This window comes from Barbus barbus (assembly GCF_936440315.1).
Source record: "Barbus barbus genome assembly, chromosome: 31".
Lineage (NCBI taxonomy): Eukaryota > Metazoa > Chordata > Actinopteri > Cypriniformes > Cyprinidae > Barbus > Barbus barbus.
Window position 1 is genome coordinate 19,495,070 of NC_136759.1, and position 22,283 is coordinate 19,517,352.

The 22,283-nt window shown below is 42.6% G+C and overlaps 1 protein-coding gene across 1 annotated transcript in view; it reads right to left on the reverse strand.

Annotated features, from left to right (window-relative positions):
- The window catches only part of LOC306851825 (TRPM8 channel-associated factor homolog), a 37,206-nt gene extending 15,524 nt beyond the window's left edge, over positions 1–21,682 (reverse strand). The window contains exon 1 of the mRNA XM_079388277.1: positions 21,585–21,682. The gene's annotated coding sequence lies outside the window, so the exon portion shown is untranslated. The remainder of the gene's footprint in view (positions 1–21,584) is intronic.
- Positions 21,683–22,283: the final 601 nt, after the last annotated feature.

The window sequence follows — 22,283 nt, forward strand, 5'->3', positions numbered from 1 at the left end:
GTTGGTCAGTTCCGACGTACGTCGATCGTAACCGACTGAAAGGGAACTGCCTATTGTGTGATAGACAAAGACTCTGTTAGCTTTAAACTATGAATCTGTCCAGTCAGAGGAATGAATTAGTACAAAATGGCCATGAATTAACTAAAACAATGGAATTAATTAATGAATCGTGGCCATGAAGTTGTGGGATTGTAATCTTGATTCATGGCCAAGATATGGGCCATTCCACCAAATGGGTGTTTGTTTGTTTGTTTATTTATTTATATAGCACATTTAAATACAACTAAAAGTTGACCAAAGTGCTTTACATAAAATACAACAAAACAGCAAAGCAAAATTATAAACTAATAATTAAAAATAATAATCCCAATAGATAAATACACAAAACACTTCATTTAACTTGCCACAAATCGGTCAAGAAGATGAGATTTAAGCATAACTTTAAAAATAGATAAAGAAGAAGTTGTTCGGATGGCAACCGGAAGATTATTCCAGAGTGTAGGACCAACAATTTCAAAGGCTCGATCGCCACTGTGTTTTAATCTGGACCTAGGGATTGATAAAGTTCCCAAAAATCTGGATCTGAGTGGCCTCACGGATTTGTGTGTTTGCAACAACTCAGTGAGGTAAATTGGTGCAAGATTGTGAAGTGCTTTAAAAACCAATGTTAAGATTTTATATTCCACTCTAAGTTTAACTGGTAACCACTGTAATGTTTTCAGAATGGGAGTAATGTGCTGGAATTTACGCGTGCCAGTCAATAACCTGGCTGCTGCATTTTGAACCAGTTGCAATCGGTCCATGGAGGACTGATTTATCCCATAATACAACGAATTGCAATAGTCTAGTCTAGATGTCACAAATGCATGAATTACTTTTTCGAATATCTGTGTTGAGAGGAAAGTTTTAACTTTAGCCAAACGTCGAAGGTGAAAAAAACATAACCTGACCACACTATTTATCTGTTTATCAAACTTAAGACTGGAATCAAATAAGACACCCAGATTCCTTACACAGGGAGTAATCCAATGGGCCAAATTACCAATAACAAGATTATGAGAATTGAAAGATAGAGCATCACTAGGTCCAAACAGAATCACCTCGGTTTTACCTTCATTAAGTGTCAAGAAATTACTTGTGAGCCATGATTTAAGTTCCTCAATACATACACCCAACTTTGTTAAAGCATTTTTTTCTCCAGGTTTAAAAGAGAGATATAACTGTGTATCATCAGCATATAAATGAAAAGAAATATCATATTTCTTGAAAATAGAACCCCGCGGCAGCATATAAATCATGAATAAAGTTGGGGCAAGAATGGAACCCTGAGGGACGCCACAAATCAGAGGAGCACTAGAAGAAGTATATTGTCCTGTACGTACAGAGAATTTTCAGTTCGTTAAGAAGCTCTGGAACCAATTTAAGACAGTACCTCTCAGACCAACACAATTTTTTAAACGAGAAAGTAATAAGTTGTGATCAACCAAATCAAAAGCTGAGCTTAGATCTAGGAAGATCAAAGCGACAGCATTTCCGGCATCTGTTGACATTAAAATATCATTATAAACTTTTAAGAGAGCTGTTTCTGTACTGTGTAACTTCCTGAAACCAGATTGGAAAGTTTCGTAGATTTGGTTAGATCTCAAAAAGACTTGTAGCTGAACTAGAACAACTTTCTCTAAAATTTTGGACATAAAAGGTAAGTTAGAAACAGGTCTGAAGTTTGAAAGAATCGAGGTGTCTGAATTTGGCTTTTTTAAAATTGGCGTTACTAAGGCACATTTCAGACTATCGGGAACTATTCCGGTACTCAGGCTCAGATTAACAAAATTTAACACATCAGAACCAACAATGTGTACAACCTGCTTTAAAAAGCGAGCTGGCAAAACATCATAAGGACACACAGTGGGTCTCAAATGCTCAATGACATCTTTACAGGCAGAAATGGTAACAGGTAGAAAATTAGACCACGTTGCAGAGCTCCATGGTCTCTCGATAATATCAGAGACAGATTGCAAAACTTGAAGTCTTAACCTATCTACCTTCTCCACAAAGAATGTCAAAAAGTTTTCACATAGTGTTTCAGACACATCAATAAAAACATCTACTGTTGGATTTAAAACATCATCAATTGTGGAGAAAATAGTTCTTGAGCAATGGGAATTATTGTTAATAATTTCAGACAAATACTTAGATTTTGCTGACTTCACAGGTTTCTGGAATTTAGAGAGAGAGTCCCTAAATCTCTCTAAAGATCATAGGAAATCTGCAGTTTATCCTTAAGCCATTTTCGTTCATATCTCCTGCATAATTGTCGGAGCGAACGAATTGAATCATTTTAAAATATTCAAACACTTATCGTTAAAAGCATAAAGATACTCATCAACGTTAGAATTCCCAGGCGATGCATCTATAAAATACACAGGATGAGATGTTGTATACACTGAAGCAAACTCCTCCACTGCATTAGCCGTGAAGTGGCGAATCCAACGGGTTTGCCCAGCCATGCTGACGGGTTGCCAAGGAATGGAGGCGTTAAAACAAATGGCTTTATGGTCTGAGAATTCTGTATCACTAATTAGAATATCCGATAGTCCTGTAGAAAGACCGTGAGTAAAAACCAAATCCAAGGTATGACCGTGAGTATGTGTGGGTTCATGTACCCATTGTATAAAATTTAATGCATCCATAAGATTACAAAAGTCCCTGGGAAGCGTCTTATTAGGGCAACAGATGTGAATATTAAAATCACCCAATAGTATGATCTTTTCAAACTTTGTTACAGCACTACCCAGAAACTCAGCAAACTCCTTTAAAAAAACACTGTTAGGCTGTGGAGGCCTGTATATTATCACGAACGTTGCAGGGTCGGCGGCTACTTCCAACTGAAACATTTGAAGCTCAAAGCTGTTGTATGCTTCCGATGCAATAATTCTGCCTTTAAAAGATTCTTTAAAAACTGTGGCTATGCCTCCTCCGCGACCAGATGTCCTCGGAGTATTAAAAAAGGAACAATCAGCAGGGACAAGTTCATTAAACAGGCTTAGATCATATTCTTTGATCCAAGTTTCCGTCATAAAAAGAAAGTCCAGATTATTATGAGTGAAAAAATCACGAAGAAGAAAAGTCTTATTTGACAACGACCGAACATTGAGCAAAGACATCCTGAGAAGTGTTGATGTATCAACTGATTCACTTCCCCGGTTTAAAGAACGGAGAGATAGAGAGTTTACTCCATTTGGTCGAGACTGGGAAAAAGAGTACTGTACGTGCCTGTCGGCATCCTCGAAGCCAAGGGGACAAATCCATCAATAGGAGACCTCCTTGATGTGCCACACCGATCGACGGCCACGATAGCCCATTTCAGCTTTCAATCTAATGGCAACCCCACTCCGCTTGCCACGGCGTCTACGGCGTTTCTGCCGAAGAATAGCACTAGGTCGCTGCTGCAGGTAATCAGGAATGTCCCACTGAAACGATGGGAACGATGGAAAATCCAAACAGGTGACACCCGATCCAATATAATCCCCATTCAGCACAGCATTTCCAATTTCCATAAACGATTCGCGGCCATAAATAAATTGTTCAGCACCATCCCAGGCTAAAACTAATACTATATTTAAAAATGACCAAAAAACTAAAAACGACTGACGGCGTGCCAAACACAACGGCACCATCTTGATCTATATTATATTAACTATAAAATACATTTCATTACTAAGCAAAGTGTCCTGCACATTAATCTAATGTACACAATAAGTGCATTGTATCAAATGATTAATTTAAATATAAGTACATAGTAGTTCCCTGTCGATACTACACTCGTACTGCGTCGCTAGACGCTACTCCTTTTTCTCCGAGGACTGAAGACTTTTTCAATCACGCAGTGTGACTGCACCATTGTGCAGTACCACTGACGAGCCATTGGTTCGTTTTTTATTACTGCACGAGCCTATGGCGGCAAAGCCCGCCAGAGCCCGCCAGAAGGGGCGGGGTCATCTGGCTATATAAGCGGGCGCTTCGCCATAGGAAAACAGATCAATTCTCCTTCAGCGACGACCTCTTCACTGATCCAGGACTCCAGACGCTCGCCATTGAAACGCATCGCTGCGGATTGGAAGGCTGCCTTTTTTCCCCGCTCCCCGCTGATCCAGCCCGCTTCGCCGAGCCGCTTCAGCGATCAGAGCGGACGTCAGCTCGTCCCCTGCTGCCATCCGGCGAGCCTTCAAGAAGAGCAAATCTCTTCTAAAAGAGCTAATTGCGGCGTTGTTGCAAATGCCGCGCCGTCAGTGCGTCTCGTGCAAGCTTTCGCTGCACGATGCCGACGGCCACTCAGAGTGTGTTTCCTGCTTGGGTAAATCCCACGCAGAGGCCGCCCTGAGCGAGATGGAATGTTCATACTGCATGAACATGAGTCTCGTGACTCTGCGCGCTCGGATCGCTTTCTTTTCAGAGTGGATTCTCCCGTCCTCTTTGAGCACGCGGATCAGCGTCCCTCGGTTGGCGCGAGTGACGTGATCTCGTTCGGTGCTTTTGAGGAGGAGCTATTAGATGACAGCATGTCTCTAATAGCATCAGACGCAGAGGATATCTCGGGCTCTACCATCGACCCCGCCCCCTCCTCGTCTGCCGAGCCCAGCGAAGCAAAGCCAGGGATGGATGCCGAGCTCTTCCGCATCATCGTTAAGGCCGTTGATGAACTGGGTTTGGAGTGGTCTACGCCGGAGGAGCCCACTCGTAGTCGTCTGGACGAATGGTTCCTGCCGGGGCGCCGCACGGCCCCTCGTCAGCGAGCTTCTCCGTTTTTTCCGGAGGTCCACGACGAACTCACGAAGTCGTGGCGTGCTCCGTATTCGGCCCGACTCCGCTCTAACTCTTCTTCTGCTCTCTCCTGAGTGGATGGCGCCGAAGAGAAGGGCTACGAGAGGTTGCCCCCTCTTGACGAAGCTGTGGCTGCGCACCTTTGCCCGCCCTCCGCCATCGGATGGAAAGCAAAGGCTGCTCATCCCTCCAAGCCGTGCATGACGACTTCCGCCCTCGCTGGACGAGCATACTCCTCCGCCGGGCAGGCCGCCTCAGCGCTTCACTCCATGGCTGTGTAAGGGTATTACATATAATATTAATACGTAATTTAAAGAAATAGTTTAATTTAGCTCAAAGGGAATCATTTATGATTTTATAGGGATTTGAACAGAATCAGTGTTACGGCGATTCACTGAACGAGCCGTATGACAAACTCTGCACTGGATATTAAAATCCCAAATATAGTGAAAACACTATTAAATAGCACAGTAACGAAATCGACAGATTAAGGCATTAACTTGTGAGCAGAAAACACAAGATACTTCTCTTTTCAATTAAATTAGAATTTATTTATATAAACCTAAGACATAAACTAATCCAACACATGAACACAAGCATTCACACATTCACACGTTGCAGAAAGAGAGAAAGTGAGGAAAGGATGAGTTTAAGAGAATGGAAATGTGAAATCCCAAGTTCACAGCAATATGTTCAATTGCATAGACCTGAACAACCATCAATCACTTATTTAACCCTCGCTTTGAGTTTCTCAATGAGGCTAAAATTTATATTAACTGCACCTGATTCAGTTAGAATTTGGAGGTGTAGCTTGCGTGCTTTGCCTTGTTAGGGGTTTCCTTTGTGTCGTCTTTGCAGACAGGGGGGGTTTCCCGAAGTGTCTGATTGGCTGGAAGTTCAGTAGTCTTTGAAGTGACGTCTTTTGGGCGTTGGCTGAGGATGCGGAGTTCTTTCTGGTTGAAGTTTGAAGCGGGTCGGAGCTGGACTTTGTAGCAAACTTACATTAGAACACGAAACTCCACGGAAAGAAAATAAACTAAAGTAAAAGAATAAAAAAAAAGGATGTAACGAGACTAAGTTGTTTTCTTTCTCATTACGGCACATGAGGCCAGAGCATGCTCAAAGGGCAGCACGCGGTGAGAGGGACAAGGGTTGGAGAGCAGGGGTAAGAGTGTAAAAAGTGAGAGAGGAAGAAAGGAGGAGGGACAACAGTTTTAAACTCGCTTCTGGACACATCCCATCTGGATGTCTTGACCAATTAGATAGGCTATTATCTTAGCTAGGGTGTGTTCTTTACATCATAAATCAGCTTGTTATCAGTCACATGGTCCGAATTTTACAGGCTTTGGCAAAGTATACCTTTTTGAACATGATTTCATAATAAGACTATGATGCATTTGACAAAGAATTGATTGGAAGAAACACTTAAAGCATGGATTTTCAAGCTCATACATACTAAATATGCAATATTTATCTTTAAGGCTCGAGCTATTCAATAATGATTAAAAAGACATACATATTATTTGATTAAAACATTATATGTGGGTACAACATAAAAATGTCCTTTTAGGATGATTTTATGTGCATATGGAGAAGAAAGTCTTGTATAGTTCTAAGGAGAACGAAGGCATGTTCTTTAGACAAAGGAATGTTGGGTTGGACTGTCTTCTATGTGGAGACACTCCCCAGAGAGAGTCTGTAGTTCGTGATTTTCTATCATAGGTTTAGATGTGAACATCAGTCTTGATTACTTGCAACAAATTTGGAATTATCAATAAGTGTTCGTTTGTCTCAGTGTTGCAAGTTGTTTGGGGAAAGAGGCTCGCTGGTTAGGAGGCAGGAATCCGATTTATGGCGTCCTGTTCCTTAAGGTCTCTCTGCATTCCAGCTCCTCAGGTTTCAGTGTTCTGATGCATCTTAAAATTGTCTGATTCAGTCTCTGATATCCTACAGCTGTGCTCCAGGTCTTTCAAGCCAAACTCCTCCGGTCCATGGACGAGTTCGGGCCTGATCCCGCAGTTTTTAAAGAACTGCGCAGCGCCACCGACCTGGCTTTAAGAGCTACAAAGGCTACAGCACAGTCCATTGGGAGGTCAATGGCCAACTTAGTGGTGTTGGAACGCCACTTATGGCTAAACCTCACGGAGATTAAGGAGGCTGACAAGGTCCCCTTCCTCGACGCACCGGTCTCCCCTACTGGGCTCTTTGGACCTGTCGTCGAGGGCTTTGCAGAGCGATTCACTACGGCTCAGAAGTCGTCCCAGGCTATGCGACACTTCCTGCCTAAACGGTCCAGCTCTGCAACAGCCACCAGTCGCCCCAAGCCTGCTCCAGCGCAACAGCCAGCTAAACCTGCGCCGTCGCCCGCTCAGCCTACAAAGAAGCCTGAGCCTCGGCAGCACTCCCGCTCGGCCAAACGCTACCCCTATCCAAAGCGTCAAGGACCCCGGCCCAGGCTGACCCTGGACCCTGCACCTCCGGCGTCGTCCTGATCCGATAGGAAGAAAGAGGAGGGGTCAAGGTCCCGCAGACGCTGGACCAACCCCAAAACGCCCTCTGTTATGCCTTCAAGCACCCCGTTCAGTTCTGGGTGCCAAGGCAAACCGGTTTGTTGCAAAACCTGTTGTGAATCACAGGCCCTTTCCAGAAGTGCCTTCACATACAGCCGCTGTTATAGCGAGAAAAATAAAAAACAAACATTTTCAAAAAGAGAGCAAATTTCCTCTTCCAAATACCAGGTGCGTCGAGTTCCCACGAGGCGACTCACCCCCCAAGCTAATCCGACCCCTTTCCACACGGGCCAAGGCCTGGCGGGCCATCCCCGGAGTGTCACAATGGGTTCTGGGGATTATAGAATGAGGTTATACACTTCAATTCGCTCGAAGACCCCCGCGGTACAGCGGCAGGGTCCCCACCTTAGTGCGGAGCAGCAACGCTCACGTTCTGCGAGCCGAGGTGCAGAAAATGCTGGCAAAAGGAGCTATAGAAATAGTTCCCCCAGCTCAGAGCGAGTCAGGCTTCTACAGCCATTATTTCATCATCCCCAAGAAGGATGGCGGCCTCCGGCCCATCCTCGATCTCAGACGTCTGAACCGCGCCCTAATGAGACGGCCATTCAGAATGACTACAGTGAAGCAGATCCTCTCGCAAATTTGCCCAGAGGACTGGTTCTTTTCGCTGGATCTGAAAGACGCTTATTTTCACATCCAGATAGCCCCCCATCACAGACGATTCTTGAGATTCGCCTTCGAGGGTGTGGCTTATCAATACATGGTCCTGCCCTTCGGGCTGGCTCTAGCTCCCCGCACTTTTATGAAGTGCATAGACACGGCTCTCTCCCCTCTGAGACAGATGGGAATCCGTGTCCTGAATTACCTCGACGACTGGCTCATTCTGGCACAGCCAGAGGCAGAGCTGGTAGCACACAGGTCCCTCCTCCTCAGGCACTTGGAGAACTTGGGACTCAGGATCAATTTAGCCAAGAGCTCCCTGTCCCCCAGCCAACGAACGTCGTTCCTGGGGACAGTTTTCGACTCCGCCTGCATGAAGGCGAAAGTCGCGCCAGATCGCATTCTGGCCATACGGCAGCTCGCGGCTTCCTTCAAGATTGGAGCCTCCTACCCACTCAAATCGTTTCAAAGAATGCTGGGCCTTATGGCCTCCGCATCGCCAGTTCTTCGGTTGGGCCTTCTCAAGATGAGACCCCTTCAGTACTGGCTGAAACCTCTAATTCCGCCTCATGCGTGGCGTCATGGACGCATTCGTGTCAGGGTGAACCGGGCCTGCGTGTCAACCCTGGTCCCCTGGAGGAACCCACGATGGTTCGAACAAGGTGTGACAATGGGTTTGGTTTACAGAAGGAAGGTTGTTACAACAGATGCTTCCAACACAGGTTGGGGAGCTCTGTGCAACGGCAAACCGACCTTCGGCTCCTGGACGAACGCAGAAGGACAAATGCACATCAACTGCCTCGAAATGGAAGCAGTATGTCGAGCTCTTCAGTTCTTCCTGCCAGTCCTGAAAAGTCACCACGTGCTAGTCCGCTCGGACAGCATGACGGTGGTGTCGTACATAAATCGCCAGGGTGGGCTCACCTCGAAACGCCTTTTCGAGATGGCAGAGTGCCTCTTACTATGGGCACATCTCAACCTGCGTTCACTGAGAGCAGCTCATGTGCTTCTAGTGGCCCCACTCTGGAAAAACTAGCTTTGGATCCCAGAGTTATCGCAGCTGCTAATAGCAGCTCCGTGGCCTATTCCCCTGAGGCGAGACCTCCTCTCCCAGGAGAACAGAACGATCTGGCACCCCCGGCCCAAGCTGTGGGACCTGCATCTATGGGCACTCGATGGGACTCAGTAGGGACTCAGCTTTCAAGCCGTTTTGACTTTTATTCCTTCTCAGGATATGAATTCTTGATATCAACAATTCAATTTTTACTAGTTAAAATGCTAATTCTTGATATCAGGAATTAGATTTCTACTAGTAACAATGGCTATTTTTGATATCAGCAATCGCATTTCCACTAGTAAAAATATAAATTTTTGATATCAACAATTCAATTTTCACTAGTTAAAATGCTAATTCTTGATATCAAGAATTAAATTGTTGATATCTGTAATTGTATTTTCACTAGTTAAATGTCACCATAGGCTGCCATTCAAAATCAATTGTTGATATCAACGATTAATTTCTTACTAGTTGAAATTCCAATTTCACATATCAGAAATGCAATTCTTACTAGTAAAAATGTCTATTCTTGATATCTACAATTTTGTCACTAATGACAATGTTAATTTCTGATATCAAGAATTAAATTGTTGATATCAGAAATTACCCTCCCAATTGCTGATATCAACAATTTAATTGCTGATATCAGGAATTCCTTTTTGGATATGTGCATAATTTAATGACGAGTGCCGCCCTTTATGAATGTTTATGGTGGATAGATGACAAGGTACAGAGCCCAAAAGAGAACGGTGCATTCGATTGCCCTCTCATGAAAATAAAACGCTCCTGTAGGCTATTTTTAATAATTATTTTGTTTTTATTTAGGCTACTTATAATAACTCCGCCTACAAGTAGGGTTAGAATGCTGCATAAAACTACCAAACACTGTTTTTTTCAGTGGCGCAGGGAGTAAAACATGAAACAGTTGCTTTTTGACGCGATCGACCCGGGTTCGATTCCGCCTTCTAACGACCTCACTCTACTCTCTTTTCACATCCCATATCACATCGGAAAGGCATTTATTTTCAGTAAAATTTTAGGAAATAATGGAAAATAACTGAATGGAAAATAAAGTGATGATTGGTTAAAGCTAGGGTTAGTTGTAGGGGCAGCATCCAGTTAATAATTTTAATACAAATTATAATTTACACTTGATACGTTATTATTGTATACTGTTTTATAATGTAGCCTACTACAATACTGAGGTGGAGATATCGTCCACTATTTGCAATAAACAGCATCAAACAACTATTACTGCAAAAAATTACTATTATTAAATAGTGTAAATATAACCTATTGCTAAGAAAATAAGCTATTTTCACTTAGTGTAATTAGAATTCATTGTATTCACTGAATTCAAATAGCCACTGCCAAAATCAAATTCTAAACTATCAGCCGTTTCAGCTGGAAGATGAAGGCTGTGATATTAATTTATTTTATATATTTATCCACTAGAGGGAGTCAGGAACAGGATAAGGAATCTTCTAAGCCTTGTCGCTATACACCCCCCCCCCCCCCCCCCCACCAGTTTTATTGAAAATAAATGCAATCAATGTGTATAACCGTAGTGTATGCTCATAGATCATTACATGTTTGTTCTTTTTTACATTTACCCCAATAAAACACACTTGTCAAGTTTCCAGACATGCCTGTTAACTGTCACGGGCCCACCGGTGGGCCCACTTGCCATTACATGATTTAAACAGTAATATCTAAGTCTGAACCAAAAGCAATCTTTACAAACTATATATCGTTTGAAAGCTTAAAGACTCTAGTTTTCATATTTGGTGACTGAATTTTTTTATATTTTACAGGGCAACTGTAATTTGTTAATTTGTAAGAAGAGTACTCATCAGTCAGAGAGAGAGCTCTGACCTTTACTTTGAAATAGTGATACATATATAAAATCATGAAAAATCTCCATTCATGTTCATGTCAAGTGCTCAAAAGATAAAATTAATTCTATTTTTTGAGAAAAAAGAGGTCTGTTTTGTTTTGAATATAAAGAAAAAACAATAGTTTCTCAATTTTTGATGCAGCGTTAACTATATTGTACGTCCAGGGTTCTTGTTGCATGTCTTTTATGTGTTTTTTTAGAGGATGAATTGAAATCAAATACTGCCATACCACCCTTAATACTTCTGAATGTGATGTCTACGTCATAAATATTGAGAAAAGAATGGAAAAAAAAACATGTTTCAGATCACTCAAACCATATATGGAAATAGAGCTGCCCTTATATTGTTACTAATGGGGTCTGATGGTCATCTACTGGAAAAGCTTGGTATTACGCCCAAACAAAATTTCACTGAAAGCTAATTTTTTGAGATATCAACCTCAAATTTGGAACGCAACTTTTTCAGATTTTTGGTTTTGATTTTCTAGCAGTTTTAGAGTAAAACATTTTATGTAAAATATATATTTTACATAAAATATAAATTACAATTTTTACTTTTTATATTTTCATAAACTTAAACTTCCATAACTTTTTTGTAATATAATTTCTAGACCTTTTTTCACCTCTACAATAATCTGATAAGTGTCTTCTTTAAAAAGAGACCAACCTTAAGTATCTGCTCCAAACCATTCAAAATGTATAACAATTTAAGTTGGAAATGTCATTTTCAGGCCTATACTCAAAAAGTGGAACCGGCAGTTAACAGGTTAAATAGAGCTGTACTATGAAGACACCATTTTATGGATCTCTTTTGAGATAACAAATAGTCTCTGTTCCATATTATTTTGTGTTGTTTTGCCAAAACAACACTCAATGTTGAAAGGGACAGTAGAGACACACATTTCCAAAACAGAAAAATTATTTATTATTTATTTTATGATACAATTGTTGTTAGGTCTTAAGTAAACACATTTATAGTTACAAAGTAAGACAGCAACAACAACAATATAGCCTAATAATAAAATAGTATAATAATAATAGCAATAATAATATTAATAATATAAAATAGCCTAATAATAATAATAATAATAATAATAATGATAATAAGCAATGAACCAGATGGGCAAGATTACATAATTCTTATTAATTCGTTGTCCATTCCACTACAATTGAGAGACTGTTATTCATGTCTTAACTTTCAGAAGAGTGTATCAGTGCAGTATCATTAACGCAACATTGAAATGGCTGAGACAGAGATGAGAAAGAGGTTCAATAGACTTTATCATTCATCTTGTCCACCGATAGTTCAAGAACTGGGCAACATATTATTTAAAAATAATGCAAGTATTAGGACATTACAGTGTGTATCACGTTTGGTCCCAATGGTCAAGAAAATCCGAGCCGAATTGGGCAGAGAGTGCAAATATGTCAGGTGTTATAATTCATCAAAATGTACAGTAGAAAAAAATAAAAATAAAATCCGCACCCTCCTTTAAACAAAGAGAAACGCCGGCACGAATTTGGGCACACGATAGGACAACTCGTCCATGTAGCCTAAATACAACATAAAACAAAAAAAAAAATCCAGCAAAACGTTCAAACTTTGTAGGCATTATTATGTTTTATTTTTCATTTTGGTTGCATTTTTTATTTGATGTATTAGAAGAAAGAGTAATGAAACCAAAAGTAAACATGAAAAAGTGACAAAGTAATTTTTATCTTATGGCCAAATGAATGCCTTGTTCATTTTTCTTTTAATTATCCGAAGGACTAATAAAAAAACACAGGATAAAATTACTTTTTTTAAACCATTAACAAAAAATAAATAAATAAATCCAGTCATAATTTCATGTTTCATTGACAAAACAAACAAATAAATAAAAAAGGAGCCGTTTCTGCGCATGGACGTTCTTTCGCCATCTTTGGCCAATGCTGACGCTAAAAAGAGGATTATGGGAAAACCAGATCTCATTAATATTCATGAACTCATTACCATAGCTATTCTTACTAGTGAAAATGGCATTTCTAGATATCTGTAAAAGTATTTTTACTAGTTAAAATGTTATTTAACAGTAATTCTATTTTCACTAGTTGCAAGGGCAATTTCAGATATCAACTGCCTTTGAAGATATCAATAATTATTTTGTTACTAGTTGAAATGTTAATTCTTGATATCAGTAAATGTATTGTGTGATACACACAAAGTATGTTCACAATTGTGTTTTTTTTCCTTTTCTGAATATGTATATGTATACAGTTATTGCATTAGTTTCTTTTATGCAGTGTTGAAATGCAAATGAACAAATGTATATTTACATTTGTATGAAAAAAAAGGACTCTTATTTTGACATTCTGGCTGGAGAGTCGCGAACGGAACTGCGCATGCTTCCTCATATCTGCAGAGGAGCTGTATAAGAGCAGACGCGACTCTCTTGTCTCTTTCTTTGAATCCTATTTTACAGGTAAAAATATGGATATACAAAAGAGAAACCCTGGAAATATACCACAGCAATTGCACTATTACCACGTTTGGTAAACGTATGGAGAATGTAAAATGTTAAATGTGTTTATATGATAGCGTTTCGTTCGTCTTGATGTATGCTGTCTATAACGTGAAGAAAATGTTAAGTTATGCTCCAGTGGTCATTATAATCGAACTAGTATTGTATTAATAGTTGTTTGATCATAAAAAGTTTGTTTGCTCGTGTTAATGAGTGAATAGGTAGAGTTAAGTGTATCTTTGAAGCTCACTCTGTGATCACATTTGCCGCGCTTGCCAGTCACGTGACCAGGCACTGAGGGAAGCATAGAAAGTTACTGAATCTTTCTGTATTCATTAATATCCATTCCTGTGGAGGTAAAAGAGTGAATTGTGTTTCACAACTGTTTTAAAAAGCGAGTGCCTTTTGGAAAACAGTCTTTCCCAGTATATATGAAGTACATTCATATTAAATATCATTGTGTTAATGAATATTTCTATTACTGTTTATAAAATATAATACTTATATAAGTTAAATGTTAACTAAAGATGGTAAAGTGAAGAAATGAGACTTCTGATTCTGAAAGTGATTTATTTTGATGTTGGTGACAAAAGTGATGTGATGAGACAGACAAAAGAATGTGAATTAATGCTTTAAAAGCAACTGTTGTGCTAAAATTGACTTATTGTGTATAAAATAAATATATCTGCAGAGGAGCTGTATAAGAGCAGACGCGACTCTCTTGTCTCTTTCTTTGAATCCTATTTTACAGATATCACAGTAATCTGTCAGCTGGGTCTCCTGAACCGGGGCCTGCAACAGATTCTTGGGGGCTCGTCCGGGATCCACTCCAGGTGACGCTAGGAGGCGGATCCAGAGATTCCAGGACCGTGGGACAAGGTGGCACTGGAGCTAGAGGCCGGTGGCTGCTGCACTAACGGTGACGACGAGGCGCACACAGAGGGCTGAAAACACGGCTGTCTTCATCCTGAGGTTAAGACCGTTTCGGGAAGGACAACAGAGAACGACGCCATGGCAGATCGTATAAGGAAACGTGTGGTGTGGGACATCAGAAAAGACCTGATTACACTGCCTGCTGATGAACTGTTTCGCATCACCAAGGTCATCGGGCCGGTACCAGGTAAAGACTCATTTGAACTTGACCTGGAAGACAGTGAGGGTTGTTTCGAGTACATCGATGCCTTCATGTCAAGTGAATCTTTGCTCGAGACTGAGGACCGAGGTATGAGTGAACTGTTGTCATTGCAAGAGACTGTGAAATCAGCAAAACAGATTTGCACTGCTGTATGTACATCTGATGTTGATACAGACACTCATCTTACACATGTGTTACATCCATCCACCACTGATAACACTTATCTGACATCACATGTTGCACCTGACTCTGGGAGTGTTAAGGGGGCTGTACCTGAAACAGACAAAGACATGCGTAGAATGATTGCAGAGTACGAAGAAATTGGCAGAAAAATTCGCCAGTACATGACACCTACTCAGAACACTAACTTAACTCACACTGTAGCACAGGGAGGTGCCACTGCAGCACACATGTACCAGACTGAGCAGCCCAAAAGTGTAGCTCATGACTTTACGGTCCCTATGGGGGGGTTTAAATATATCCAGCCCCGTGAGTTTAAGATACATGGAGGCCAGATTGGAGATAACTCATCAGACATCACGTTCAACAATGTCTGCAGGCAAATAGACAGTGGCCTAAAAGAGAACTTCAGCGATGCCGACGTTGTTAGAGGGGTGCTGCGAATTATCAAGCCAGGTATCTTTAAAGATATGCTGATGAACAAAGACGACATGACTGTAGCGGAGCTAAAGGGGTTCTTGCAATCACACTTGGGGGATCGAAATAGCACAGAACTGTTCCAGGAACTGATGTGCACCAAGCAGAGTGAACACGAAACCCCTCAGCAGTTCCTGTACCGAGTCATGGGGTTAAAACAAAAAATACTCTATGCAGCTAAACAGGCTGACTCAGACAGGAAGTATAGTGCAGCTACAGTGCAGGACGTGTTCTTACACACTGTTTACCAGGGTCTAAGCCACCGATGTAAAGATATTCGTAGCGAGCTGAAACCCTTGTTAGCCGATAGTGATGTAACTGATGATGCTATCCTCAGGCACGTTATGAAAATCACAAGTGACGAGAATGAGAGGCTGCGCCGACTGGGCCCACCAACCAGAGCTAAACCATCCATGGCTAATAGTGCCCAAGTTAGCGATGAAGTTGGCGGAGATGTGAAAGCTGCAAAAGGGGTTGCTGCGCAAAAGGGGCAGGACGATCAGATTAAGCTTCTTACTGCCAGAATTGATACTCTAACCAGCATGGTAGACGCTATACAACACTCCATGACAGTACGAACTGAGGGTGGCTGCCAATGCTCCTCCAGCCAACCATCCTCCCGCCGGGTGAGCCGCTGGCGTTGCTGTCCACGGTGTGCGGACGAAGGGCGACAGGACTGTACACACTGCTTCATCTGTAGTGAGGAGGGACACCAGGCAGTGGGGTGCCTACGACGACCTCAGCGACAGGGAAACGGGAACCGGCCACTGCAAAGGGGCAACCAGTGACCGCACAGCAAATGCCCCAACCAGACGTTTCTTCCCCGAAGCCTAAAAAGGGAGAAGTGCTAGGACAAGAAAACAAGCACCAGAGACTAACAAACAAATCTGTAAATGAAGTGAGGTCCAGGAGTCAAGGAGCAGGTGTTCTGGACCCCTGTAAGACCAAAAACGACAACATAATCAAACTAATCGGAAGCAAGGCACTGACCAAGTGCAACTTGAATGGCTTGACAGTGAGGGCATTACTCGACACAGGTGCCCAAGTCAGCATGGTGGACCGTGAGTGGAAAGAGAAATATCTGCCAAGTGTTGAGGTGAGACCGCTTCGGGAACTTCTTGGGTGTCAAGATGATCTGAAAGTCTACGCTGTAAATGGAGACCTTATCCCATTTGACGGCTGGGCTGTCATCACCGTCAACCTGCTAGGGAATGAGGACCCAAGTCTATCCATTAATGTCCCATTCCTGGTGAGTAAGATGCCAATTGAGAGACCACTCCTGGGTTTCAACTTAGTAGAAGAACTGATTCAGGGGCAGTCTGAGCAGTTGATGCCAACACTTACCTCACTACTGGCCGGAGCCATTGATATCCCTCACGAAAAGGCGCAAACTTTAGTCAATGTGATCCAAGCTGCTGAAGAAGATAACGGAGACGGACACTTAAAGGTTGGCCCAAGAGGAGTAGTTATCCGGGCGGGACAGGTGACTTGGGTGAAGTGCAGAATCCCTTTGAAGATGGCACAGTCTGACATGGTTGCTTTGTTTGAGCCTCATGAAAATAATGATCACTTAAGATTCTTGGACATTGGAGAGGGGCTCTTAGAAATAAAACCCCAAATTGACCCTTGTGTCTCCATACCCATTGGAAATACCACAGTGGGTGATGTGACCCTGCCACGTGGTACAGTGATTGGAACATTACAGCGGATTGAGAGGATATTAGTGGAGCCTGGAAAAACAAGTGAGCCAAGGCAGACAATGATCCAAGCTGCGACCACTCTAGAGGATGAAGTAAGAACATCATTGTGGCATCCACCCGTCAACCTGGACCACCTTGAAGAGGGCCAACGAGAGGTTGTTCAAAGAATATTGTATGAGGAGTCAAGTGCCTTCAGCAGAAATGACAATGACATTGGTTGCATACCCAGCTTGCAGATGCCAATCACACTTAGGGACGACATCCCGGTTCAGAGAGCGTACTCATCAGTGCCAAAACCCTTGTTTAACGAGGTGAAGAGCTACATACAGGATCTCCTAGCGAAAGGATGGATCGTCAAATCAAAGTCACCATATGCCGCTCCAGTAGTCTGTGTCCGCAAGAAGGATGGCAAACTGAGGCTCTGTGTTGATTACCGTCTCCTGAACAGGAAAACCATCCCTGACCGTCACCCATTGCCTAGGATACAGGATCTGATCGACACCCTTGGGGGATACTCCTGGTTCAGCATTCTCGACCAAGGCAAAGCGTACCACCAGGGGTACATCGCAGAGGGATCCAGACACATGACAGCATTCATCACACCTTGGGGGCTGTATGAGTGGGTCCGGATTCCCTTTGGTTTGTCCAATGCGCCTGCTGCCTTCCAACGCAGTATGGAAGAAATGCTTGATTCTCTCAGGGATGAGTGTTGCATCCCGTATCTAGATGATGTCTTATGTTATGCACAGTCCTTTGAGGAGCATGTGGAGAGTATTCGTAGAGTGTTGAGGGCCCTCCAGTATCACGGTGTAAAGCTGAAACCTGAAAAGTGTGAAATGTTCCGGAGTGAAGTCAGGTACGTCGGACGGCTAGTGTCAGCAGAAGGAGTGCGGATAGATCCTAAGGATCTGGAGGCTGTCCGATCTTTGACCACCAGGACTCCTGAGACAGTGGGTGATGTGAGGAGATTACTTGGGTTCCTCAGCTACTACCGTGCCTTCATTCAAGACTTTTCCAGGACAGCCAAACCCTTGTATGAATTACTGCAGGCGAAGCCTGGGACAAAACAGGATACTCACAGTAAGAAGAAAGCGAAAGGCCCACAAGTTCCCTCCAGGACTCCAGTAGAATGGACCAGGGACCACCAACAGATCCTGGAGGAACTAATTGGTATGTTAGCAAGCCCACCTGTACTGGCATATCCGGACTTCAACTTACCCTTCACGCTGCACACTGATGCATCCGAAAGGGGTCTAGGGGCCATCCTCTACCAGCGTCAAGATGGAAGGTTGAGAGTTATAGGATATGGATCCAGAACATTGACAACAACAGAGAGGAACTACAGATTACACAGTGGTAAACTTGAGTTCCTGGCATTGAAGTGGGCGGTGTGTGAGAAGTTCCGGGACTACCTGTTCTACGCCCCACACTTCACAGTGTACACCGACAACAATCCCCTGACATACGTGATGAGTACGGCAAAGCTCAACGCAGTAGGCCATCGGTGGGTCGGGGAGCTGTCTGATTTCCGGTTCGATGTCAAGTATCGGCCAGGGAAGGTCAACATCGACGCAGACACCTTGTCCCGTCTCCCTTTGGACATTGAAGTATACACATCAGAGTGCACGGAAGGGCTACCCGCGGGGGCAATACAAGCAGCATGGGAGGGCAGTCATGTGTCGAAGATGAAGGACGTGGCCTGGGTTGCTGCCCTGTATATGTCCACGGGGGAGGATGAACCACGTCAGCCCACCACCTGTTTGCCCACAATAGGACAGGATGAACTGATTCAAGCCCAGAAAGAAGATTCTGTAATCTCTCAAGTGAGACAATGGAAGGAGGAGGGTGTCACCCTCACAGACGAGAGGAGAGGAGTTTTGACAGGAACCAACAGAAAGCTGATGTATGAGTGGAAGAAGCTACAGCTTGAGGGAGGACTCCTATATCGACGAACGAGGGAGAGAAAACAGCTTGTCTTACCGAGCAAGTACAAAAAGCTGGCACTTGAACACCTCCATGACAAGATGGGACACGTGGGTACAGAGCGAGTACTGAGCCTGGTGAGGGAACGGTTCTACTGGCCATACATGAAAGCTGAAGTGGAAGAATATGTGACCAGGAAGTGCCCTTGTATAAAACAAAAGAGACCGACTTTACATGTTCGAGCGTCCATGGGTTGCATCACAACACACTCACCTATGGAGCTGGTCTGCATTGACTACCTGCACCTGGAACCGAGCCGTGGAGGATATGAATATATCCTGGTCGTCATGGACCATTTCACAAGGTTCGCCCAAGCCTACCCAACCAAGAACAAGTCAGGGCGGACTGCAGCTGAACGCTTGTTCCAAGATTACATTCCACGCTTTGGATACCCGGCCAAGTTACATCACGACCAGGGCCGTGAGTTTGAGAATGAGCTTTTTCGCACTCTCCAACGGTTCGCTGGAATCAGCCACTCTCGAACGTCGCCATACCATCCCCAAGGAAACCCAGTCGAGAGGTTCAATCGGACCCTACTACAGATGTTGAGGACACTGGCAGACAAAGAAAAAGAAAAGTGGAAAGAGCACTTACCTCAAATCGTGCATGCCTACAACTGTACACGGCACGAGTCCACTGGATATTCTCCCTTTTACCTTTTGTACGGACGGCATCCTCATCTTCCAGTAGACCTGATCTTCGGCCTGGTGGAGCCAATGGATGGAGTCACTCCAAAAGGATATGCAAATCAGTGGGCGGCACGGATGGCTGAGGCATACAAGATTGCTGAAGGAAACAGTCGCCAAGCAAGTGCGAGAGGGAAGGCTCAATATGACCGAAAGGTGAGAGGAGTGGTACTGAAAGTTGGAGACCGAGTGCTTGTCAGAAACCTTGGAGAACGAGGAGGTCCAGGGAAGTTACGATCCTACTGGGAAAAGATGGTCTACGTGGTGAAGGGACAGGTGTCTGATAACCCAGTTTATGTAGTCTCCCCTGAAAATGGGGACAAGAAGAAAACTAGGACACTGCACCGGAATCTACTACTACTGGTGAATGACTTACCTGTGGAGGCTCCCGCGACGGCATTCCAATCGACAAAACCTGAAAGACAGAAAAAGACAAGAGGTCAGTCACCCAACCGAGAAAACAACAGAGACGGTGACGTGACTGACTCAGATGAGGAAAGTAGTGGAGGAGGATACTGGCTGAGGAGCCCAGTTAGCTGGACAGAACCAATGAATGACCATCCACCTGAGCAAGCATCTGTAAGAGAAGAGTTCAATCAAACACAAAGAAGGGAAGTATCAAGAACACTGGAAAAGCTACCAGAAAGAGAAGTGAATACTTACCTGTTACCACCTGTGGGGGATGATGTGGACGAGGAGAGGGAAACAGCTGCTTGTTTTGAACCAGAGGGAGTAGCAGGAGAGGTTGAAAGTCCAAGTGTGGGGGATGAAACTGCAGTTAGAAGGTCTACAAGAGAGAAAAGGCCACGCCAGATCTACACTTATGACACTTTAGGTCAGCCTGTGCTACAGCAATACCCAACACTCAATGCAGTGACAGCATATCCGATCACACATATACCTGTCTGGGGTATAAATAGTTACTTACCACAAATTGGTTATCCAAATTCATACACTCCACACGCATACATGCCTCACAATTTCACTGTGCCTGTGTGTTGATTGCACATATAGGAGATAAGGGGTTGACCACCGGGGCTTTTCTTATTTTGTCAGGGAGAGTGTGATACACACAAAGTATGTTCACAATTGTGTTTTTTTTCCTTTTCTGAATATGTATATGTATACAGTTATTGCATTAGTTTCTTTTATGCAGTGTTGAAATGCAAATGAACAAATGTATATTTACATTTGTATGAAAAAAAAGGACTCTTATTTTGACATTCTGGCTGGAGAGTCGCGAACGGAACTGCGCATGCTTCCTCATATCTGCAGAGGAGCTGTATAAGAGCAGACGCGACTCTCTTGTCTCTTTCTTTGAATCCTATTTTACAGGTAATCACAGTAATCTGTCAGCTGGGTCTCCTGAACCGGGGCCTGCAACAATTGCAACACGTTACATTTGTTATTTCTGATATCTGAAAATGCATTTCTGATATCAATATAATTTCTGATATCTAAAATTTCTGATATCTGGCTTTCTTACTAGTAACAATCACATTCATGATATCAGAAATGATCATTGTCACTAGTGACAATTTAATTGTTGATATCAAGAATATACATTTTTACTAGTAAGAATTGCATTTCTGATATATGAAATTGGAATTTCAACTAGTAAGAAATTAATTATTGATTTCAACAATTGATTTTGAATGGCAGCCTTTGGTGACATTTAACTAGTGATAATACAATTACAGATATCAACAATTTAATTATTGATATCAAGAATTAGCATTTTAACTAGTAAAAATTGAATTGTTGATATCAAGAATTCATATCTTGAGAAGGAATAAAAGTCAAAACGGCTTGCCATACAACGTCGATCTAAACATTCTAAATGCTGCACATGAAAAACAGAAACTGATTCATTGTTACAATAAATATTAGTCATTTCAATAACAACTATCATTCATTTTAATGCATAGTTAACATGCACGTGCAAAGCGTTACTCAAGCGTAAAGCACATCACTTACCAGCACACAAAGAATAAAAACTCCTGTCGTGATGGCAATATCTGTAGAAACGGATTCTTGTAACCAGTTGTTGACGCCTCACAAACGCATAAGACACTAAATCGTCTGCTGCAGATCTTAAACTAACGCTTGGCAGGCGTGAAGGAGGGATTTCTTTCCGCAGACACGCCCACATGATACTTGTGACCATTTTCCATTTCCCCATGCTATTCCAAGAAACTCTAAAGACGTATTAAGGCTATTGATAGGCTAATGCATGATAAAACTGGTAAAGTTATTACACATATATTATTTTATGAATTATTTCACATTTTAGAGATATTTTTTTTTAAACATCTGGAAAGTTGAGTAAAAGAATCATTAATATCATTTTAATTAATATAGCCTAATCTAATATATAAATCATCATTTTATTAATTTGAAAAAAGACCCAGATTATAACATGGAATTGGTTTGTCTGTCAGTCTAATTCTATGAGAACGTCACTCAACCAGGCAGAACTTCCCAGCTTGACTTTCACTTCCTCCTGACCACAAACACTATTATTCAGTGACAAAACATTTATCTCTTACTTGCAAGTGACATTTGTTTACTTACGTACGTACTTGCCCGATTTAATGTCACCTAAGCATCATTAGCAAAACAGAAAATAATAGTTCATAGTGATTCACTGAATGGACTACACTGTGTGACTAAAGC